At 39.7% G+C, this 26435-nt stretch overlaps 1 long non-coding RNA gene across 2 annotated transcripts; it reads right to left on the bottom strand.

The window, feature by feature from the left end:
- Nucleotides 1–674: 674 nt before the first annotated feature.
- On the bottom strand, nt 675–25769 carry LOC108728081 (uncharacterized). Of its 2 annotated transcripts, XR_001936875.1 has the most exons (3): nt 25757–25769; nt 10034–10302; nt 675–1334 (listed from the first exon to the last, which is right to left on the bottom strand). It is a non-coding gene; the product is annotated as an uncharacterized lncRNA (long non-coding RNA). The 2 variants fall into 2 exon arrangements; XR_001936874.1 differs by lacking the exon at nt 25757–25769 and having other exon boundaries at nt 10034–10949.
- Nucleotides 25770–26435: the final 666 nt, after the last annotated feature.

The raw sequence follows: 26435 nt of genomic DNA on the forward strand, positions 1-26435 counted from the left end.
GACATATGTCGCATGAGCGCGAACGATCAGTTTATTAGACTTTCATCTCTCTTTTGTATAAACGGCGATTTCCGTACGTGGACGTTACTTTTTGGAATCTTCGATCTCAAAGAAAACCATCGCTTCCAAATTTATTATAAAACCACAAACAACGATGAGCTTTGTTAGAAAAATACATTAAAATTTTGAAAATTGATCCAGAAATGAATTTTTTGATAAAAGTGACACACTACATTTATCGCAGTTTTTTAATTTTTAGTTCTAAGTATGTTAATGGGATCTAATACTTGGGTGAAAGCCAAGTTAAAAATTTAATTGGAAATTCTCAGTGACTGTTATCGATCTTGTTTAAGTATTAAATCGATAAAATAATATACTTAAAAAGAGCAAATCTCAACATTTATTTGTTAATTTTTCTGAAATTTGCTAAAACTTGCTGTGTTTAATTTTTTATTTTTTAAGCGCAGTACATATAATATTAAAAATCACTGAACATAAAACTTTATATAAATAAAATCAAGATTGAGTTTATTTACAATAATAAAATGATTTTTAATACCTCGTCTAAATTTATCTGCACATTAACTGTATTATTCTCGGTAGTTTATGTAACGTGAATACTAAAGAGCCACGCCAAGAGAAGAAACTGGATTTTCCTAAACAGTCCGCTCTGTTTACTGTTTCTCTAATCCATATGTGCGACGCTCGACGATATCATCGACATTCGAAGCGACAGAAAAAAGATATAGTAACGGTGATCATATTAGTTGTGACAACGTTGATAGTGTAGCGATAACGGTAACAGCGCAATGTTGCGCGCGCAAGTGTCTCGATCAGTGGTAGACAGTTCAAGTAGCGATTAATAATAGCAACAGCAATGATAATGAAGATAAATCAGTATCGGACACTAACAAAAATTTTTTCGGCGATAATCGAAGTGTCGTTCTTCTCGTGACAGTCGCGTTTTACTGCGTTCCCGCGTAACTACCATGTTTTAACGTGCGATGTAAATTTAAAAAAAATAGCATCTTATCGGGGTCATTATATCGGCAGTGTACAGCGGATCACGGAACATTCGTGATATCACGAATATCAAAAGAAACGAACACAATCCCTTCCGGGTGTCCGCATTTTTCGCCCTCGAAAGTCGCGGCACGTGTCTCTGCGAGAGACAGAGATGAAGAAAGAGAGAGATGGAACGACTAGGTGGCGAATTTCCATGGCAGTGTAAAGTTTCTAATCCTTCCATTCTCGAGCAGACTCCGTTGTCCTCGTCGTCGGAGATGAGAACAATGAAATTACTCGACGGCAGTGGTGTCGTTGCTGGTTGATTCCTGAAACAGCAAATAAAATGTCTCTATTATTCAAGATTCATTAATAATGCAGGATTAGATTGTACGTAATGAGGTATATATATGTATATGTATATCATAAATAGAACGATATTAGCATAGCAATTTGTACGAGATTATGTCAATAATTTGCTTATCATCTTCTACCTATACTGTATATAAATAAGTCATAATAATAGTATCTCGCAGCAACAAAGTATCTCTAGTTTTAATTTTTATCTTTCAATGTATCCAGTCGATATAATGCAGGACATCGATGCAATAAATTATGATATATATTAGTTATCTTGCGTATCGATTTGTCAAGCAAGTAGAAGTAATTAAAAATGTGACAGAACTAGTGCGTTCGCGGAGGGCGCAGCGTAATACAAAAGGTGAAGTGGATGTATGCCGGAATGGCAGGGGGAGAAACGAGCGGCGGGATATCCTGATCTCAGCGAAGGCCGTCTAGTGCGTTTCTAGGTGGGCAAAAACTGCATAGAAAACCACGCCCTGACAAACCGATCGTGTATCCTCAGGGACAATTTGCCGGCGACGCGAGAGCATGCGTACACATATTCGCACAGCACCGATTGATCGAGATACACGTCCAACAATGCAATGAATCAGAAGCTTGCGCTTCCTACAGTCTCTCGTGTTCGAGAGCACGTCAGAGCACGCGCTCGAAACGGAGATAACACTATGAAGCGTGTGTAACAGCACGCGATTTAGCCGGTTCGCATGCGGCGCGATAAGTGGATTGAAATGCGCCGCTCTATGCACAGGTGTATGTGAAACAGCATGTGTACGAAGACGTAAAACAGACGGCCCGAGTGACCCGCTGGCTACCTATATCCTGTCTACTTGAGGCCGACCACCTTCCCACCATCAACCTACCTGTCTACGCCTGTGTGCGCTCGCTAGGTGGATAGGCGCGCTTTATCGCTAATCGATATAATATATCTTCCGGCTGGTAGAGTACAGCGAGTATAATATGCGCGCTCTCTCTCTCTCTCTCTCTCTCGCGCGTCCGACGGCCTTCGTGACGATTTCGCCGAGGTCATTTTATTCGCTCGAGCCTTCTTTTATTCTGCGCTTCGTTACGGAACTGGAGGAGTAAAAGAAAATTCGAGGAACGGAAAGGTAAAGTCGAGAACTATCGTTATTGCATTGTAGACGCGTATCACGACGTACAGTCGTTATAAGAATCGTGTAGCTATGGTAAGTCTAGGTATCAATACGGGACAAATTATACAAGGAATAATTTCAATCAATAATTCGTATCAATCCATGTACTATATAGTTTACGTAAGTTTTCATAAAAAATTAAGTTTTTTTGGAGAATACATATATGTATCAAGATATTGAGTTAAAATGATGAAATTTCATCTTCTCCTTCGAAGAGTTAAAAAAACTAATTTTATTGAAATTATCTGTGATCGCTTCTCAAATATTTTGTAATAAAATAGAAGGTGCGTTTCTCTTAGTGTCTTGCTTGTTCTCTTGTTGAAAGTCTCTAAAGAATACTTCTGGGACTTCAACCGAGTCACTACTCGGCTCCGGCTCAAAAGAGGAGTCAGTTGTCCAAAGTAGACACGTTGAACTATCGTCATAGTAAGAAACGGTTATTCGAGAGAGAAGGGTTTCACTTACACTTTCCAACTCAGTTATTTCTGGGCCAAGTTCGACCGAAAATGTGTCGTACAACGTCAGTTTGCTCAGGAGAAAGCACTCTCGAAGAAACGGCGGCGGCGGCCGCGGCGTTAGTGAGACCTAGGCCAAGATCAGCTAACGTGAAGAAAGAGAAAATAAGGGGAAGCGCAGGTACGATCACTCCCTCTCCCTTCTTGCACTCACACGCGCGCGTGCACGCGTGCGAGGGAGGGTCCAAGGCGGGCAAGAGAGGGACGGAACGAATGGCCAGGCTTGGATCCGTCGGAAAAATAAAACTAGGCAGACCAGAACGGAGTCCGTTAGACCGCCTCCTGTACTCTTTCTCTTTTTCCCTTTACGTTCTCTTCTCCCTGGGCGAGAGCGAGAGATAGACCACGGTCTATACACGCGTACACGCGTTCGCACGTGTATGCGTGTGCAACTGTGCACGTTAACGTGGGAAAGAAAGAGAGAAAAAAACTTAACCTAAGGCACGAGAGGAGTCCGTGGCTCCGGACATGGCGCTGTAGTTTGCCCCTGAACTTGGTTCTCGGACTCGCCCGACTCAATGTTGACCTACTTTCCTGGCTTTACTTCTACCCATGCACCCGCCGGCACTGAGTGCCGCACTGATTTTCTAGCTCGTATCGCGGTCTAGACTGTTCGATTGCATTTCGCTGCTCTAGATATGCGGTGCACCGACATCTAGATATCAGTTCACTGGTGTGACGCGAATATTCTGTGATTGTCGCAAGACGATTCTCTACTTCCAATTTTATCCTCTAGAAAGCATTTGTGGGCGAGCACCTCGTGAACAATGAATTTTTCGAAACGTGAGGATAATGCTTCCAGTTATCCTTGATTACCGCTCCTGCAGAATTTCTCGATCGAGTGGAATTAAGTCGAGCGCACGCATGATTGGCGCGTGTCGGTTTATGGGGGCGATATCCGTTATCTCACCGCGTTATTCTTGCAGCACAGTCGTGATAAATGCGATACGGACGAGAGACATGTCGTCTATCACAGGGCCGCCTAGACGGTCGTGTCAGACTCGTCGGATTAGACGTGGCAATGTACAAGTACCGAGATAATCGTTAGTTTATATAACAAGTCATTTCCCGCGGCCACGTGATTTTCTCGTCAAGGCGATCCGCTCACCATCACCAACGCCAACGGCGCTTCTATCACCATAGACCGTCGTGCGCTACCGCACGCCAGTACAATTGCTCACAGGACAGTCTATCTCAGTTAGAATTCCCACATGGGAATATCATCATGATTGGCCCATTTTCATCTGCAGATACGTAGTTATTGACCATAAATATATGTCAATTATCGCACCAAGGATCACTGTAATCGTCAAGGAAGTACGTCGTGATTGCTTATTTTCACAGCATTACTGCTCTTGGTCATTTATAATAAGATGTCACCAATAATTTTCTAAAGATATTAGTATAAATACCATAAATATTAATAACATATATAATATTGAAACAACCTAATTAAATTTGTGCATAAGAAACATAATGAAATTACTTTGCATCTACTTCGATATCGAATGAAATGATTCTATTTATACAACGTTTAAAACTTAATGTTTAAATAAATATTTATTGTGATGATAAAAGTATGTCATGTAAGTGTTCCAAGAGTTGTCGATAATGTTCAGCATAAGCGTTTCATAATATTAAAAATTCGTAATATTTCTAACAATAAATAAGATTAAAGGAAATTCATATCACATTTCAACAAAAACTAACATAAGACATACGTAATTACTAATTATGTCAGATAAGATTTTTAAAATAAAAAAATTAATTTATATCTAATGTCTGTCTATTTATGATATTTATTAATTTATATCAATAAATAAATTATTTAATCTTTAGTATTGTATATCTCGTATTCTGAAAATCTTACTGTTACCGAAATTTTTTATGATAGATTGGAACTTTAACAAGACCAACACATACGTCAATTAAAAAGGCATAAAATTCAACGATGCTCCGCTGTTTGTCTTGGAGGGTTTAAAGCCGATTTCGCGGACTTTGTCTTCGTAGGTGTTGTGAGAGACCGATGCATTCCATAGAACGCCGGTAATGGAACGCTAAAGAAGCTGCTGCTCGAGACCCATGCACCGCGAGAACGAGTTAAAGAGAGAGGAAGAGAAAAAGAGAGATGGAGAAAGAGGCAGGAGCAAAGAGAACGAAAGAGAGAGAGAGAGAGAGAGAGATAAAGGTGCGCGAGGGTGTGAAGGAAAGAACAGGACGAGAAGAAGAAAGAGACAGATGGACATGGAGAGAAAGAGTCGAGGCAAAGGTGGTCTTAACGCCGTAAATGCCACTGGTTGGCATTATGCCGCTTGCTTGGTCAGACCTTCGATGCATCGAACACATCCTAAGATGCCGCCCGATGATGAGTGCCTTATAGTATAATCGTGATATCGTTCTTTCATGCGACTATCGGATGCTTGGAGGGAATTTCGTGTTGCACGAGCCACAACGATGGCCCTGGCCCATTTACTCTTAGGCTTACAATTAGCTAGAGTCGCTCCACGATGCAGACGATATTGGCCTTTCGGAAATTTTTTTGCGCCCGCTCGCTCACTCGCGGATGGTTAAGTGCGACGCGTGAGTTGAGCTCGTGCGCTCGCTCGAGAAAGGTCGGCGGTTATCGAACGAGAAGATTCCTTTATCGCGTGAATAGCACACTTGGAGCCGAACGTGGATGGCGTGCTATCGCGAATATATACCGAGATCGCGACTCGATACAAACGATGATGCAACAGGATCGAACGAAGATAAATCCGACATCGTTGTGTCGTACTAGCGACACAATTTTCCTCCATCTCCGTCACGGATCGTCGATCCTTGCTAGATGGAGAATGTTATAATCGACTCAATGGCGAATACGATAGCGCAAGGTTGAGCATTATGCGCGATGTATGAGGTGATCGTTATGAGTGGGAAGGAAACGCAGGATTTTCGAGAGTCGACTAAACGCGGTGAACCGCGAAGAAAACCGGGGAGAATCCAAAGAATGTCGAATTAAAACCTCTGCCCCGGTTCGGTGTGGCTCATCGAGCGTAATCTTGGCTAGGACAGCCTGATCGCGTGTTATTCTAGCTAACTATATGACTATAAACGGCTACGCAGCAGTACCCCGGCAACAGTACTCCCATAGGAGTAGACAAGTCCGAGCAGTAGATACCTCGTAAGGTGAACGAACCTCCGAATCTCCTGGACATGAGAAAAAAGAAAGAGAACCGCCGAAAAAAGAGGCGACCACAGCGGGAGAGGATGGAGTAGGTAACAAGGAGAAGGAGGTAGAGATGACGGAGAAAGAGAAGGAGGAGGAGGTGTTGGAGGAGAAGGATGATCGTGGATGCTCGCTATAGAAAGAGATAGGGTGATTGGAAGGGGACGACCAGAGCAGTCGACGTCTACGATCGTAATGCCGCGCGATCTCCTCTCGAGCGTCGCGTCGCGTCGCGCCGCGCGTCGTAGTAACGCATCTTTATGTATTATCTGTGCTGTAGCCCGAGATGTTCCGCTAAATTGATATTATTGCGCACTCGTTCAGCACGCCAAACGAGAATATCGTGACTTAGCCCATCCCGACGTTAATTGCAATCGAGTCGATTTATCCTATTATCGCGGCAGTTTATGCCGCAACGCCGGCCGTTGAATGTTGACCATCCAGTATACAACGGCGTTTTTCATACGTGATAATGTTGCCGGGCAAGTCGACCACGTGTCAGACACGTGCGACGATGCTTATCGAATTATTCGAAGAAAGTATTGCTCTGAAGAGATCTGCCAGGTCCATCAGAGATTAATATTCAAAGGAATGTGATGAGATGCCGCATATTTTTATAAATGTAATATATATACATATATAATAAGGAATAAATAACGATATCTAAATATAAAGAACTTATAAAAGATATTAAAAATGAATAATTTTTTCATATTAAATCACACATTCTTCAAACGTGATTGACAAAGAATTAATTGATCCGATCGAAAGGACATAAGAAACGCACGCAAATAGAGAGCACGAATTGACTGTCTTGTTCATCAAATAAAGTCCGTTTTAATTTTTCATTTTGCTCATCGAGGAAAGTTCGTGCATACGTGGGCCGAGCCTGCCACCTTCGCGTATCTCTCTCTGACCACGTCCACCAATTCAAATTATACGATAGTGCCATTGTTATGCGTGATGTGTTGCTCGCGCAGAAGTCTGCCTGCCAAAATCCGCGAGCCTGTCTGGGTTCGATAGCATTACGGCGCGCGGCGCCTCGTTCTAAAATCACGATCGCGCGATGTGTCATGATCGCGGAACGAGGAGTACGATTCGGTACGCCTATTACTGCGGGAGGAGTGACGTAAGAGGGAGGAAGAAAGACGGCGGTGCGACACGGGAAGAGAAACCGCGCATTCGTGTAAGAGAGAAACGAAAGAATGTGCGAGTACGTGCGAGAGTAAGAGAGAGACGATTGGCATGCAGGTCGCGCGGTATGTTGTCCTAGGTCACGCGTGATCTCTCTCCTTCCATCTCTCCCTCTCTCCCCTGTCATTCTATCCCCATTCTTCCTCTTTTACTCTCCCATCTCGGTATTTCTATACAGCAACAGCAGCAGCAGCAGCAACAGCATTTGTACATTCTATCTCCGTAGTTTCTATTTGTCTATTATTCTGGTAATAAGATCGTACGGCGAGGCAAACATTATGATGGCGAATAAACGGAAGCGGTTCGAAATTACAACCGGCGACGGCGCCTCTGGTATACGCCGCATTAAGTAAAGGAATGAGGTTCTCTCTCTCTCTCCCTCCCCTCTCTCTCTTTCTAGTGATGCGCACGACACTATTATATTATGTAAGTTTACGCGAGTAACATAAATTATTTCAAGTTGGTACGCGTTTGAACATTCATGTCGATATTTGATCGTATATGATAGTACGAGACATGACTCTATCCGTCTACTACTGTCTGTAATGTGCACTTGTCAATTGATTGTTTGTACAATTGTATGCCACAATTGTAAATTCCTAATTAAAGGAAAGATAAAATATATCCATTCTATATTTTCGGAAATATAACGCTGTACATCTATCTCGTAATGTGCAAATATTCGTCGAGTAATCACGGCAAATTGCCGCACTGTACACACCTCGCGCGAGAGCTAACGAACGGTTTGGGACGTACCCGGAAGAGGTTCATGTATGCGGGTCGCACAACCGCGCAGAAGAAAACTTTGAAGAATCTGCCCACGTCCGCTCCCGTTCGAGATCGCTCTTTATATCCTCTACGAAAATTAACGCAATTCCCCCAAAATTCTTGTAGGGATCGCATTGATTCGTTCGCGAACGAATACGAAAAGAATGACGGATCGTGGCATATCGCGACTTGTTTCCGCGAAACCTAGGGGATCCCTCGAAACGGTCATCGAGGAGGAAGAGGTATGGTGGCTGACCGAGCGGACTTGACTTGAGCGAACGGACGAGCGAAGGAACGATCGCTTATTCCTGACGAGGAGAGCACGATCGACAGTGTGTGCGCGCGAGCGAGACGGTGAATGCCCAAAACTCAGGTGGTGTCAATGAACTCGGCCATGTGAGGAGTCGGCCGGGGCCTCCTCCTCGGCTATACTCACTATATCGGGGTCTTGTCTTTCCCATGGGACCGAGACTAATTTCGTGACTTTGCGAAAGCGACGCGACGCGTGTACACGCCCGCGAATCGATAATGCCAAACGCGACCGATTTCTAAACCAATTTTTTTGGAATTTCTCTATTTCGTTACGATTATATTCAGCGATATTCAGTGACACGTCATCATACGTATGACTGCATGCCGATACGCGAATATTTGCAATACACGATATCGCTTCGATCGTGATTAGATATCGCGCAAGCATTATTAAATAAGTTATGCGAGATTATATCAATAATATTGAAAACTTTGCTAATAGAATGTTTTATTGTAAAAATTTATTTTAAACTTTGTTTGGTGAAAAAAATTGCGTAAATATATATCGTTAAATATATCGATAAATGGAAAGGAAAAATGGAAGGGGAAAAATTCTAGCAGATTTCTTGGTTACGACTTGTCGAACTGAGATATATACATATATATATAGCTTGTTTTAAAATATTTTATTAGATCTATATATTTGTTATATAACAAAGAAGATACCCGATTGTAAGTTAGACAACTGCAATTAGGCTACAGCTCGTCTAATTACATCCCGGAACATATTCGGGTCTATGTGCTGGAGGTAATGGCGAGGTGAATGGTCTAGACTGACTCCCAGAGGGGCACCTGCTTATAACCGCGACAAGAAAACCGGGTAGAAAGGATAAAACACGTATCTACGTGAGATAGCCGCCTCGTACTCTTAATGTCAAATCTTACGTCTGTCAAAATTAGACAACCAGTAGTATTTTTTACGGGATTCTGTCGTAAGGATCTCCTACCTCAATCTCGATCAGATCGCGATAACCAATGGGTTGCAAGCAAAGCGTTAGGTGTCGATATATGATGATGTGACGTAATGTTAAAGAATCAAGCGGCCCCACGTCACGTGAATCTCATCCTGCCCTGTTCCCCCTGGCGTTTCTTTTAACTGGCTCCCTTCTCCTTTTGGATCGTTGGTTATCTTTGAAGCGCGGGTCATCTTTGAAGAAGTCTTTCTCCCTTCTTTTGCAACCTCGACGCGATCACGGTTACGTCGGAAATGGCAAGAAGAGAAGGTAAATAGGAGCGAGAAGGAACAAGGCTCGCGAAGGTGGGAGAGGGTTGACCACCGAAAGAGAACTTGGCGAGTAGTTGCGACTTGATCACAAGCTCGAGCGAATCATTACGGATTATGTAACTATGACGAACACGTGCGAGACTGGACAAATTATACTGTTGTAATTAAAGCAGAATAACGCTAATACAACCGAAACATATTGGTCGAACAATTGCAAGTAAAACAATCATCGTATAATGATTTATCTTCGTAGCTAATTAATAATTCTTATTAACCAAGCTAAGAAGCTTACCCTGTATGTAGGCAGATTCGGCATCTTCATTGACGTTCCACATTTACGAGAAACGTCCGATGTCGTCCCTTGCGAATATGGATGCTCCATCTCAGTCTCCTTAAGTTGGAAGACGAGACTTCCTCTCGTCCTCTCACTTCTTCCATCATTGATAACATCGATCTACAAAGATGTTTCCTCCAAGCTTCGGAGGTTTTGATATCTTAATATTGTCCAGTCGGATCGAGACCCCTGGTAGCAGCCATGTCGCGACCTTGAGTATATCTCTCCTTCCTACTTCCTCGATTCTTCTAGACCTTCCTTCACCTTCTCAATACTGACCGGTTGGATCGAGTCCAGCCATGTTGCACAATTTTAATTGAAAGTCAATCGAAAGCCTTCAGAAAGATATGGATATATGATATATATGGTCTCGAGAAACGCAGTTATTCGACGCACTTCAGTATAGACCGGTGGGGTCCAATCCTCCTGCTGCCATGTCGACGATAATGATCTTCAGCAATACTGAAAGCGGAAGTATGTAGTTGCTCGATCGTGGAGAAAAACGTCTTCAGTAGAGACCGGTGGGGTCCAACTGCCGAGCCATATCTTCTTACTCGGCTCCCTTGGAAAACTAGCAGAGCGTTGCAGACACTTCTGACACTTCAAGTATCGTGTGATCTCGTGAAAACGGTGACTCCTAAAATGTCCTCAATTATCGGAAATCTTCAAAACGATCCCGCCAAATGAAGTAACGGCACGCGAATAAAACGATTGTTGATCCACAAAATGATCCACAGTTCCAAGTGTGACAAATTGATCGGGACACGGTGAGTAATTCGCAAGGAATATCGCGCGATCCGAAGACGACGATCGACCAAGTGGACGCTACCGGAAAAACTGAAGGGACCAGCAGCTATGTGTGCGTAACCGTGCCCCACAGAGCTCTGACAGCTCCACGGCGAGTGGCCTCGCTTAAGTCTCGGCTGGCCCCCACCTGTTTGACTAGGAGCAACGGCGATTGGCCGTTGCTGCCGGCTACAGCGGCAATTGGCACTCCGACCGAGCTTTCGGAAAATTTCCCCCGATATATCGTTCGGTTCATAAGCCCAACCCCCACGTGTTTCGCACTGGGCCTCACTTGGGGAGAAAAGTGGGATCCGCCGGACCATAGGAAGGGAGAAACTCTTGAAAGAGAGGAGGTACCGCGAATGGATCCAGACGAATTTTTCAAGTCAAAATTAGTCATCAACGATAAATAAGGATCATTAGTTACGACATGAGGTTATCGGAATATTTAAAGATTTAATATGCCAACTATATATGAGATCTATCTGGAAGAGAAACCGTTTTCTTCGAGTTGCAAGTAAGTGGAATATATATGAAATGTACAGAGTAGATTTAAAATTTCTTATAAAAGAACGATGTATAATTTAAGTAATATAAGCCTGATGTTTATTCGTTCCCAATTTTTGTAATTAAGAAAAATTGGTTTATACTTGTTACTCAAATATTGCGTTAATATAATATTACATAAAAATGTTTTAAATTTTAAATACATTGCGTGCGTTGAAGCTGTTTCATTATCAAAAGCGTTGGCGGAACTGCTACATCATCCTCTAACACTATTTCTAGCGTGGCATTAGGTAGTGGGAGGGATTCATTGACCTTACGCAAAATCAAAATTGAGAAGTTATCATTTTAGAAACTATATATGTACTCAAGCTACGGGATAAAATTAACAATATTTCTATGCAATTTATATGATTGTACATACATATTATGCATTTTCTACGTTGATATTTCACGAAACAAGTAAAACTGACAATCTCGTAAAAATATGTCGTCACAGAATTATTAGTATCAGCATTATTACTGGCTATAGTTAAAATTCTGAATTATTATAAATAAATCTATGTTGTATTGACTCATGGCAAAAAGTGATAAATTGTATTTCTTGATAGAAACGCTCATGTTAATCTTAAAACGTTTTATGATAAAAAAATTTCTGCTCAACTGACAGATGTTGTCTTATCACATTGGTTTCACTTATAAAAAAAAATCGCATGGCAAGAAAATCGTTCGTATGTATAGAATCATGTATAGGAAAAATCACGGCAAATGCTAAAATGTCACATATTATTATTAAGCGGATTAAGAGCTTATAGAAGTTACACTTTTTAGGAGTCAACAATTGCAACGAATCCCCTTGTTTGTTGAAGGCATTGCCCAGTAAGCTGATTTGTCGTTATTGTTCATTCTTCAAATTCTGCTATTATATTCTAATGGTATAAATTTGAATCCAGTAAAATGAAAGTTTTAATAACTGTGAAAGTACCTAACTTATAAAATATCATTTAAGTAGAAAAACTTGATAGATCTCAATATGCCTTAAGTTATAGATGTTAGCATAATAAGAATAATTTTTCTATAAGAAATTATTTTATTTTAAAAAATAAATTACTTCAAAAATAATTTTATTAAATTTTGTCGCTTTAATATGGATAGCAAAATATCAAATTATTTATTTGAAAATTGCTAAAAGCAAAAAGCACTGTTAACATAATAAAACAATGTCAATATTGCGATAAAATTAATAAAATAATCACAGCTGAAAAATAAATATGCATTCATTAATATTAGAAAACGTAGATATATTTATATTTTGAAAATATAGATAGAAGATTGATCACAAAACTGTATTTTGATACATGTTCTTTGATAAGAGATTTTCGCGGAAGAAAAACACGAAAGAAGAGTAGCATCTTATGGGCGAAAGAATTCTGTTTTTCACTGATATCAGCATGATAATGTGCGCGTACTTTTTTATGCTTGACTTCAGTTTAATCTAAATATGATCGAAAGAGTTTATCCGCGATATTAGTTTAATACGCGTACTAACCGGTCTCGACGTCATTGCTCGCGCGCATCGCAAAATCGCTCGTTCGGGTGCCCGTTGCACTTAAAACGAGGGGGACAACTTTAACGGAATAAACACGCTCCACTCTCCAGCGTCTCATCCGCCGAAATTAATGTACGGTCCAGCTTATGGCCGTTTGGATACCTAGATATGCCGCGACGGTACTTGTGCAGATTGTAGTTTGTCGTCCGTCGTCGCTCGCGGCTACGACTTCGTGTTACTGGGATAAAAGGTGAATGACTCGTTGCTACTTGGTACTCATCCCACCAGCAGCATCCCGCTCTACGTTTGGAGGGGTAGCGCGTCCTTCTGCTATATACCCGTGCGCGGTAGAGATGAATAAAATGAGAGAGAAAGAGAGGCGAGAAAAGGTAGATAGAAGAAGATCGAGAAAGGAAGAGAGAAAGAGGACGATAAGACGATCATAAATTACTTGATCATCCTCAAGGTTCGATTTGCCGGCCGCCTGCATCTCCTTGTTACACCGCGACGTCATTAAGCCCACTTTTGAGAGGAAATATAGATCCAGCAGTATTCATACGTATAGTTCCTTCTTCGATTTTTTATATTGATCGCATGTGGCTCGCGCGGTCAAAGTTATAATATTAATTAGCGTATTGTATTGTATTGAGCATTAGTAAATAAAATACAAACGTACTTTCTTGCATCGTCAATGTGTGCCACGAGTAAGTCTGGATGTTTCATTCGTCATATACTTAATCAAAATTGACTTTCATCACTTTGATGATGCGATGAATTTTTACATAAAAATTATTAAGTTCAGTGGTGCATACTTAATATCTACGATTATAGACTTCACGTTGATAGACGTTTCAAAGTATCAATAAATTGTATGAACAAGATAATCATAACCTCCATATGTTGTTATCCCGTAATGTGCGTGCGTCTTGTAACATCAGGATGTTACCAAGAATCGTGTAAAGTTATCTATTAATAATCCGACATGTGATCAGATATATACTTGTATAATACATTATATTGTTTATGTATTATTTTATTAGTATTTTATAAATATCAAGATAGGAAAGCGTAGGTAGTTAAGATCCGGTAGCGTATAATAAAAGTTTAACGACAATTAATATCTAATATATTTCGAAAGATATATACAATTGAATAATGGTTAGTGTTATCTATTGTTTGTAATCTTGATATATTAATATATTATATATCTGATAATGTCGATAACGACTATTTGATTAATATTTGATTTTTTGATGAAATTATTAATATTTCAATTTGCATTTGAATATCAATAACTAATGAGACATTTTGAAAATAATGACTATCCGTTGAATTTACGACGAAGATGTCAGTAGCTAGCTCTTGCAGCAATTCAAACACCCTTTTTTTCTACTGCGTTGTGCTTCTATATGCCAACGGCGATTGTGCAAGATACGAACCTGCCTACGTACCTATCGAGGTTTGCGCAACAGGCAACTTCGAAACGCCGTCCTGATGTAGATCTTCTCTTATACGCGCGCAACATCCATGAATTCAGCGCAGTAAATTCAATCGATTTTATGTCCCTATAAAGACTTTCTTGGTCGTTTTTAATAAAATATAGTTTATCTGGCCTTTTGCGGATAGTAACTAAATATTTGTTTTCTGAAACATTATTTTTTGTCACACTGTCGTAGATCCTTTTTCTATGTATTACGGATCTTTGAATAATTGCTGTTGATTCGCGATAGTTGGTCACAATCTTTCGGATTATTGACTTTTTCAAGGTATAAAACAGACGCGGATAAACTACCTTGATTCTATTAGATTTTTTGGAATAGGTCGTGGGAACCATTAGAATTACTAAAAAGGACTATAATATTCAATTTTTTTTTAATGTTTGCATTGCTTTAAATTCGACAAATTTTATTACAGCATATTCATAGCATATAAATATTTTATTAGTTTTGTTTGCATATATTCTATAAAAAGCGTTCTTATCTTATTTGATTAGATGTATTATATATTTAATAATTACGATAATTTAATTCTTCAAAAAATATATATGCGATACATTGCCAAATTTGCAATGTAAATAGGAAGAAATAATTAATCCGGATTAATTTAAAATAATTTATTGTTTATTTCGTCGGCATCTTATTTATTTATTCTTTATCTGTTTTCACCAGTTAAAGAAATATTAAAATTAATAGATCTTTTGGTAATTAATTTAATGTCTACAAATATACTAATGCTTTCAAGGTAAAGTGCGATATGTTTTCAGTATCTGACAATTTCCTTTAGTAGAGAAAACCAGTCTTTCATAGACATAGGTCTAATCAGGAAATGCAGCACCTTATCAATGCGCAGCGGCAGAGCCATTTCAACCGTGGTTAAGAAACGACGATCTTAATCGTCAGCGCTGATCCTAGGTCGCTGAAGGACTTGGAAACGCGTAGTATCATCGTCACGCTAAGCTGTACCTCGAGTTGATCCACTAGCGGCTAGGAAAAAGTGAAAGATACTATGAGAGGAGGATGCGAAAGAAACAGAGCAAAGAATTGGAAGAGGGGAGGATACGACAATGCCAAGAAAGGAAAGGAGATAGAGCGAGAGGAAACGAGGAAAAGGAGACGACGTGAAGAGGGTGATGTTGGTGGAAAGGTGCGAAGGCGAGGGAGGACAGAATGAACTGAGAATAGAAGAGAAAAGTGGGGAATATATAAAGAGGGAGACATAGGAAGAGAGGTAGAGGAAAAAGAAAGGACAGAGAATGAACTAGAGTGCAAACGAGCAATTGAGACGGTGAGAGAGAAAGAGATAGAGAAAAAAGAGAAAGAGAAGCAAAGACGCTCACTCGAGTTGTCGAGGCGATTGTGCCAATGTGCGTGGCAAAGTTTTGTGTCGGGCTCTCCCTGACCTAACCACTCCGCCTCTCCCGTCTCGAGTCGACTTCGTCGTGGCGCGGTCTGACTAGTCGACTATTTCCTAAGGACTGTCTCGTACAATGGCATAATATTTGCATCGTAAATCATGGATGTCGTCGTGAACGGAGGTGCAAAGATTCTGGTTGAGTTCTTGGCCGAAAAGAACAATTCGGGCGAGACTCCCATGTTTATTTTGCATGCGCGTGTATAGGTACGTGCTTGATCGTGCGTAATCTTCGAATGAAGGCGTCGCAACATCGAGGTGGTACACTCGACGACAGTTGCGTGTTTACGTATCGCATGGCTCGCATTACCGGCGACGCGCCTTCTCATTGCTTTACTCCGCTTCATTCCCGTCTCGGTTGAAACTCCCGCGAGAGCTCGCAGCCGCTGTCAGCGCGACGCAATGCACAGCCTCTAGGTCGGGCGTTCAACCCTGTCCCGAGACGATCTCGTGTACGCGAATGCTGAATCTTGATCGCAAATTTTGTTTGCTCATAACAAGCGCGATTTAATTTTTTTTTATTACCAACTATGTAAATTCGTTAAATTTCAAGTGAAACTAGAACAAATTTTAAATAATAGGTAAAATATGGAAGAAGAAAAAATTATTAATATCGTTTCTGATATTGTATAAATAATACATGTAATATCAAAGGCGATATTAATACTTTTTTCTTCTTTCATACTTTACCTATTATTATAAATTTATTCTAGTTATAAAATATGTAACCATGTTTTTATAAAAGATAACGGTGGTATGTGTGTATGTGTATGTGCATGCACATGTGATAAATCTTTGCAGCTATAATCGAACTACTTGCAATGTCTAAATATAGTTGGTAGATATTGTAAATTTACGACAGTTTTTAAATATGTTCAAAAGTAAAATGTTAACATGATGAACATGATGAATGAATATACATTTCATTTATCAAACAAAACTTAAAATCTTTAATAACGGTTATTACGTGTCGCAAAATAACTCCATGGATTTTATGCTTCATATAGTACACTCTTAATTCGTACGAGTACTCATCTTCAGCGTCTTCTATACTAGTAATCTCTAGTTGCATAATTATTGAGAGTAGGACATAGAGCAAATTACAAAAGTCTTTATCAATTAAAAAGGAGTTAATTGCAAATTTATCTTATTCAAAATATGTCAGCAGCATTAACTAGTTTCAAAATTCACGATGTTCGATTAGTGATAACTGACGGCTGATTTATTCGGATTGATTGATAATAATGAATTCTTTTATCTTAGAGATAAAAAAAAGGCCGCTTGTATGATAGACCTCCCGTCTATCCACTTGAGAACTCCACTTCCCTTTCTCCGTTCTGCCCCTACCGCTTTCTTGCAAATCGCGATTCCAGCTGGATCACTGACCCGACAGTGCTCCACACCGCTCCTCCAATACGAATTATCGCAGGACCGTGTAGTCCAGGGGGGCCTTACCGTCATGGGTGGCACGTGAGAAGGTGTCTTACATGGCCCAAAACGAACGGCATCTATCCAGCAACGTATATAGAGGCAATCCACCAATCCGAGGTACTATCTAAGCACCTTGAGCGATGGTGAATAAGTAGGTAGATGGGTAGGTAGGTAGGCAGAATAGATAGGTTGGTCGACTGCTTGCTCGTTAGGTTAGGTGCGTTGACCCTCTCGGCGTGTCCAACGTTCAACGAGAGATAGAAGAGAAATAGAAGTGTAGAAAGAAAGAGAGAGATAACAAGCGGAAAAGAGATGTAGAGGGAAAAAGGGATGCAGAGAACGAGAGAGGGAATGATGCTCAGACAGAGAGGAAAAAAGGTCGCCGATGGGATGTAGAGTTCGCGATCCTTCCGTTAATTCTTAAATTACTTAAGTACAGCCGAAAACTGGCAGATCATTAAACTCGGTCTTTGAACGGATTTAGACATTGTAAGATTAGCACGTTCAAACCATTTATCGAAGGAATATGATCGAGTTATGACCGAGATGAAATCATTAATTTTTTTTTAGGTATATCCTATTCGTAAAATAAAAATCTAATTTAGATATATCTAAGTTAGATATTTTACAAATATATACTTGAAAAAATCCTTAAAAAACTTCATAAATGTATTTAAGTTAATAAGAAATAAATTTTTGTTTAATTTTTTGTGCAAAAATAATTTATGTTATTGAAAGTTAAAATATTCCGGTAAAAACGTTGATGCTTTTTTAAGACGAATCGTTACGTTTTTTCTTCGAGATGTGATTAAGAACACAGTTATTCATAGATTCTGAATCATCGTACATGAGCTTCGAAAGTAATCGATCACTAAACGAAAGTAATTCAATCGATTAGTTATAAATATAAATTTCGCGGGAGAAATCGCGCTTTCTAAGAATTTCCCCAACTATAAATTGTTCACAATATTAATTATGTTTTAATAACGTTGATTACAAAATTATTTCCTACATATTATTAAATTATTTATTTACACATGATAATACTTAATATTATTAAAAGATATAAATAGTCATATCGTTAATTATCATAATAAAATACCAACTCTCTAAAAATTTTAAAATTTTAATTCAAGTATATCTATTAATAAAAGAAATAACTGAGACAATTTTACATAATTCTGTACTTAAAACCTATGTGTGCTCCTGTTATTATTGAAATTATTTTCTCTTTTAAATTTCTCAAAAAGTTACGAAAAAGATTGAATTTTGCGCAAATGGCTAACGACATTTTCAAAGGAAGGTCTAACATTCGCAAAGGAGAAACTTGCGTTATCGCACGTCATGATAAAAGAAACTCGGTACATATCCGGAGCTCGGACCATTTTTAACAGCTTTAGTGCACTCTCACGGTTCTCTCTTACTTTCCCTGTAGAAAAAAAGGAGTAGAGGGAGAATTACCTTTCTCGTCGGGGAAAGTGAAATCAGTCACCTGCACGTCTGCACGCGTGCTCATCTTGTTCGCTACTCTTACTTGTCGCGTAAATCAGAGGGATGATCGCCTAATGCTACCATTAATAATGCAATGCGCTAATTTAGCTACGACGTACAGAGAAATAAAGAAGATGAAGAAAGCACATCGCATGTATAAAACCGAGAAATCATGTATCCATTTTGGGATTTTCCTTTCTTGACTTTTTGGTGGAAAAAATATTGATATTAATTATTCCTCCGTATACATTTATTTTAAACAGTTAATATGTAGAATGTTGACATGAAATATCATACATTTAATTATACAATTTGCAGGCTTTGAAATATTTTAAAATTTTAAATCTCTCATAACCCTTCTTCTCTCAAGAAAAATTTACAAATATTATATGCATTTACATTTAACAAATAGAATAAGTCGAACATGCTTTCACTGTTACCTTTAGTCGCGTGGATCGCTTTCACGTTGCATGTATCAGTGCACGTACATATCGTTCTAACGCGTGATTGATACGCGACTAGAATCTCGATCAAGAAATACACGTGCGATGTAGGGTATGTAAGCGTGCATAGCATCGACAAAAGGGGATCGCAATTCGCAACAATAAAGATACTGATTATGCGAGAGTGAAAGAAACGAAAGTCTATGATGCGACCTAGGTTAAACAAAATAGGAACGAGTAGCTTATGAAAAGTACAGTGATCGACGTGCAAAAGGCATTTGGATTATCTCTTCAAATCTGCTTTGAAGACAAAGAATTAAAGCGAATTTTGAACAGTACGTCAGAAAGATATGAAGAAAAAAGTAGTATTTTTGTCATTAAAGCAACACTTTCCAGACGAGAATATAGGTGAGTTAAAAGATCTTATCTTATATTCAGGAATTTGTTCTTTATTACCCTCATTTGCGTATATTGATTTTTATAATTTTATGATTAAGTATATGTTACTTTAAAAAGAAATAAACGGAGATATAGTAGCAATCGCCGGTTTTACGAAACTGGTACAGTGTCAATCGAGTAGGACATTAAATTAGAGTAGACATAAAAATTGGACATTTTACCTCTCAGTGTCAAAGTATCAGTCGTGGACTGATTTATGCCAAAATTCGAATATCGAAAAGCTACGAGCGAAGGATTCTCTCTCTCTCTCTCTTTCTCTCTCTCCCCTCTTTCTCTCTCTTTCTTTCTCTTTCTACTTTTCCTCATTTCTCCTTTTACCTTCACAAACGATAAGTTGAACAATTATTTCACACGATATACACTACCGGTTGACTTTCACGAGGCTTTCTTTTTTAGCGACCTGCAATGCAATTCTACAGATAACGTGCACGAATGTGCGGCCGCACACACATTGACTATCAGAGGAGAAACGCAACATGATTATCGCGACATTCGCAATTTCCTGTGGACAAATGAAAGTTGCACGCCATTTCTTTGATGTATTCTATATTCACGATTTCACGATAAGTCATATTGGCCAACTGATTACATATTTCTTTTTAGATTAAAACTATGATATGTGTTCAACATTAAACATCTTTATAACAAGAAACAATCTAGAGATTTTATTAAATTAAAACCTACCTGAAGTTAAACAAGTAATAAATCTTTCATTTTTCGACTTTTATAATTAAAAAAATTATACTGGCGTTTTAACACTTTAATTGAAGACAAACCATAATGTAATACGTGTTATCGTCCGAATTGCATACAATATCTCGAATATCACTCGACGATCAGTCGACATTGAGGTGGCTGGTTCTACACGTTTACTTCCTGTTTCTTCTCTCTTGTCACGAAGGACTGTCTGAATTCAGTGACAAGTTCATACCTCAATCGCGAAAAGAATTATACCGGCCGGTTACACAACATCTGCTTACGTTGTACGAGAGTGCGTGGGTGGTAGTAATATTCGTGAAATACTTCCTCATTCTTAAAACCAGCCAGTTTCCATTTTACGAGCAATGCGACGATCAGAGATGTCGTTGTTGCAAAATAACGAATCTGCATACAGGTGCATATCGCTATGCCAATTCTTCGATTCGCTGTGAACATTCGCGAGAAAGAAAAGGTGGGTGGAGAGAAGGTCAATTGTTTTGTTACGGTCAAAAGACAAGCTGAACAGGGAGCATTATCTCAAGAAGGAAGAGACGGTACTCTCGGTAACTCTCGAATCCGCGGAGTCACGAAATGATATTCAGCTGTACGTTTCGACAGACGGTGAGTGTCGTTAACCTCCCGCGCAGTTCGGTCGGAAGCGGCGAAACAATTGCCCGGTCTAGAAATAGCGAACGATGTCTCAGACGCCTACTCTCTAGGGACTATATCAATGCGTTCCGTAGGTTGCGAATTGGGCGTTGCCCTCCGCCTTTCCTTACTGTCCATCCGACTCACAATCAGATGGACGTGTGGAATGTCACGTGGGGGCCCTTGCGTGTTAGCGCAGCTTACGATTACCGAAAGCATCTTTCCTCCTACTTTGGTAAGCGGATTTTTCGTGCTGCGTGAGCAGAAAAACGGAGAAGAGAAGGATTTTTCGGTGCAGGACGTGATAACAACGGCGAAGTAAGGAGCGAGAACGAATGGGAGCCGGGAGGGACAACCGCGTGCCTGTACTCTCAAACTTTGAAGATCCACGTGGATGGCCCGTTTTGTCGGGTAGTGTTGCAATCTTGCAGTCAGACTTCTTTCTGCTTTTTCCGTTCTTGCCCTTTCTCCTTCTTCTCGGACCTTGCGCCGTTCTTTGTGGTATCGAAGACGCTTTTGTGTATTTCCTACGGAAGAAAAGATATGGCCGTAAGAAGTAAAGAATGCTCGCACTTTGATGTTTCTCAATTTGAAGTACTGATTGTGAGATGAATGTCAAAATGTCAGAATGTCAGCATCAAAATTATTAAATTATATACATGGTGCAAATTTTTAATATACTTTAATTATCAATTTAATTTTAAATATAAAATGTTTCAGATATATGCCAAGTATTCAGTAATATTATAGATTCAATATTTGAAAAAATTCGTTTGTATTATAGGTACGTTTGTATTATAGGTATAAATAATTTTTTTTAATATTTATTGTAAATCTATTCTAGATTCGAAAAATAATTATTTAACAGAATAATAGAGTTTACCAAAGTTTAGTATAAAGTCGCTGTGTCGAGTCATTATGCTATAGTAATGAACATATTATCCGATTGATTGGAAGAATAGAGAAATGGTAATAAATATGAAAATGAATTACTGTTAAATCACGTCATTTGTTCGTACATTTAATATATAAAATGCGAACATACAAGCTACTTCGAACGCACTCATGCGCATGTAACACCGGCACTGTATAGTAGAAACATCACGCGAAACGAGCTCGGCTGTCCGCGGTAACGTGCACTAACTCACAGTACTGATCTATGGTGTCAGGGTCCGCGGCTGCCGAGACTGATAACTCTATTAAAGCTCGCAGTGCCAACATTGAACTTCTTGGCCTAATTTCTTAGATAGGAATGCGAGGAATGGCAAAAAAGAAGGGGGAAAGTCAAAATCATATAATATTAATTCGCAATTTGAATATCCTAATGAGATTGCAATAACGAGATTGATACATTAACATATGCTGTTACACTTTGATGAAGAATACATATATGATTGAACAGTAATTGCGAATGCAATTATATACAACTGGCAGCTGTCGAATATCTATTGCATATTTTTCTGTAGATGAATATATATTTTATATAATTATATTAGATTGTGTGTGAGATGAAAAATACTTAGTAATTTAAATGCTTCAGAGAAAAATATATTAAACAAGTATTAAAGAAAAATAAGACACGATTATACGAATGTACAGTATACGCGCGCGCGTGTGTGTGCGTGTGTGTATTCAACTGATCGAATAATGAGTACTCTCTTTCATTTTTCAAATGTATACTTTCCGCTGCCCCGTTAGGCTGATGTAACGGATAAATTCGGATGCTTGAAAAAAAAAGAACGTTCTATTCGACCCGAGAATCACGTCCTAGAAAGAAAGTAGCTTGAAAGGCATGCTAGAAAGCCTCCGGGCAAGACCTAGATTTTTTCATGAGTAATATCGAAGAAACGGTATATTGGCAGAAATACCGTACACTTGATTACCCACTCATTTCTCACGCTTGGTCAATCAGTGAGTAATCCGGTACAGGCTCCGGTCAGTTTTGGCGTGCCATCTTCGAGTCATGCATAAGGATGTATTCCTATACATACAAGTAGGTTTGCCGGATGTTCATGCGCGACAGGAGGAGAACGTCTGATAACGACGACGGAGAACGACAACGAAGACGAGTAGCCGGATTTCTTTTTTCGCGCAGCCACACGGTACTCGCACGCAGCTACGGCTAACTGTATTTTGACTTTGTGGCCTGAATTGCGGTAACACGGTAACTGGCTCCAGTGTGCGACACCCCAGAGTAACGGGCCATATCTCGAAGGCACGGTTCAGGCCTTTACGCATGTACCTACATAAAAGGCACTCTCACGTATATATACGTCACGCGGCACACGGCTTACATGTCTACATGGCTAGTGGGCGTATGTGTGCATCGCCAAACAAACACGGTATAGGTAACGTACGTGTGCAGTGCGCAAGACGCGAGGAGAAAGAAATACGGATGGGAAAGAAAGAGAGGGGGGGAAAAAGAGAAATGGGAGAAAAGAGAGAAAGAGAAAGATATCGAGTCGATGGTGGCGGTTTATCGTATGCGTCCGGTGTACGTCCGCTCGTTCGCTCGTTCGCGTTGCAACCGTGAATGTACATAGGTACAGTTAGGTATAAAGTGCCCACTGACTCGAGTCTGTAGGTCGGAGGCACGGGACGCGCAGCTCGAGCGTGTATATCCTTCGCATCCGGGGGATCGCCTTCGAGACGACAGCAGGACCTTGGGCCTTAACCCACTCTTACTTGGAAAGGGACTAGCGACGGCATCGCGGCCTCTTCTCTTCCGCGTTTGCCGCGCATACAGAGGAAACGACAAGCGTTCCACAACAGCTCACGGGCATGCCAACGTTTTCATCCAACGTTGACGAGTTCTAATACAAATAAACGTAAACAAAGTTTCACTTAAATCTTAAATCTTAGCGTGAATATATTACGTATGCATATTACACATCATTAATCGCATACATATTTAGAGCAGGTACATGTTTAAAGCAATCACAAGAATTCATTCATATTTCAAGTTTTTGCATAATGGTTTCACAGTGTGCTACCACAATTATATCTGTAACGTAAATGTTTAGTTAGCTATGTTGAAAGAGCAAAACAAGTTTCTATACATTCGAGATCTATTTTTTCTATAATATATATCCTTTCTTTTAGAATTTAATTATTGTTTAGTTATGAAAAAATGTTATCATGAAATTTCTTTATGATGTCTTATGATTATATAATGTAATATATATGATCGTTGCATCAACTTATCAGCAAAATGTTAGCAATTTGGGGCCAAATTGGCAGCAGACTCCATCAGATTTTGACTACCAAACCATAGCCATCTGTGTCCGCGTTTGGCTATGGATTTGTCGACAAAGCCTGTTGATAGGCTATGTCAGTAGATTGGTGGCAGAAACCGATTCGAGCAAAGTCTGCTCGAATCAGATTCAGATTATGCAAGACTTTGCTCGGCTTTCTGCTACCCATCTGCTGGCATAGCATGTCTAGCAGGCTTTGTTATATTTTTAGCAGCAATTTGCTGACAATGTCAGATAATACAAATTCTGTATACAACTTGGTGCCTTTCTGCAATCAAAAATTGGTAGCAGGCTCTGTTCAAAATCTGTCTCCGCAGGCTTTGCTATCAGGGTTAGTATTATATCTTATACATCAACAAAAGATTGATATACATATATTTTCATGTGCAACGTGTGATTTTCAAACTCGTACGAAACGATTTACTACCTAAAAATTTAGTTAGATACAGATGTGAAAATAATTTTATTAAACCATAAAAATAATTACATAGGAAGCATGATGAATAATGCTGCAAAAAGTTTAGCATTCTAGTAACTAGTTTGAGTGTTGTACATAATTTGATGGTCCAACAAAATTATCTTTAGATCTGTATTTAGTTAAATTTTTAATTACTTCAATAAAAATTCTTTCCGTGCGTAAACAACAATTATAAGTGCGTATTCTATGCTTATGTGTGCTCATTCCGCGTGCGCTCAAAGCTTCTGTGATCTAGACACAGATAGAAACAAGACGTGAGATGCTTCGATGAAGTCTAACTGATGAATTCTGTCGTGCGCGTAATTATTTAATGCAAATCGCTCGCGGTCGTATGCTAGAAAATTATCGATTGAGAATTACGCGCTTCAGCTGATTCGAAAATGTCGACAGATGAGGAAATGAATTTGCATCAGCGGATTCGCGTCAGGAAGATTTACGACACAGCGGAATGTTGACCATTTCGTAATATATACGTGAAAGGGTGGATGATTTGTGATCGCTACGCGAAAGGTGTGATAAACGGTGAATTACGCGAAATCTTGAAAATTTGAAAAAAAAATTGCAAATCTCATTTGATAAATGGCGATTCACGGTACACAAGCGATGCGTTAAATTGCGATCATCGGAGAGAGCCAACTCTTTTCAAAATCCTTTTCTAAAGTTTCTTTCCTGCGTCGATCGATACGCAACGATGGTCGTCGCAACGTATGTATTATATATAAACTTATAAAACCCACGGAAGCGCCGCGGATCCAGCCGTTCGCGTGCCATGGCACGCGACACGTGACTCCGGATCCTCATGATTCTCCTGACACAAACAGGAGAGAATCAGGAAGTGTACACTAAGGAATGGTATCCCTTATACTGCCGAAGCGAAAGGTATCCCCTTTCGCCAGTCCGCCATTCACCCCTTTCTTTCTCAGGTCCGTCTTCTTTCTGCCGTGGAAAAGAGTGCAGCTGGTCCCACCAGTTTTGTTATTTCCCGAACCCTTTTTACGAAATTTCGGGCTTCTTGGCCGCAGCTTGTACGAGATCTCCTTCCGGGTGTTCGTATCTCGCATTGCATCTAGCCTCGAACTGGTTTTCCGGTAAAAAAAAAAATGAGAGTAGGAGGAGACGGGTAAAAGTGATGAGAAAAAAAGATGCGAACAGAAGGACGGCGATCTCGACAGGGGAGAGAAATTCTTCTCGGGCAGTTCGTTCCTCGGTTCCTTTTGTGCCCATATGCTGCGCCATCCACGCCTATCTGACCCGCCAATGACGATCGGATGGACTCGACAAGGACGACTACTGCACGCACTTCCACCAGAGCGAATCGATCGCTTCCTGGTAACCATCGAATTTCATCCACGAGATCGACGACTGAAATCGACCCGGAAGTTATCACGTAACTTACGGCCCACGCGATATAACGTGGATTGCAACGTATGTACTCGATTATTCTATCGAGAAGTAAAGACTCGCGTTGTTGCATCTCAAGACGGAATAAATATAAATGATTCGATCGAGAAAGACATTGAAATTCACATGACGACAATATACACTTCATCACTTTATTACTTCATACAATTACATATAAACTAAAGAAAAATAAAAATCGAATAAAAATTGAAGAAGAATTAAATACAGATTTGTCAAAAATATTTTGGAGTATATTGTGTTTTCATATAAAATAGAAAAAAATGTAATAGAATGTAAGGCTGTTAGA

The sequence above is a fragment of the Mycetomoellerius zeteki genome, unplaced genomic scaffold (assembly GCF_001594055.1).
Source record: "Mycetomoellerius zeteki isolate Tzet28-1 unplaced genomic scaffold, Tzet1.0 scaffold113, whole genome shotgun sequence".
Taxonomy (NCBI): domain Eukaryota; kingdom Metazoa; phylum Arthropoda; class Insecta; order Hymenoptera; family Formicidae; genus Mycetomoellerius; species Mycetomoellerius zeteki.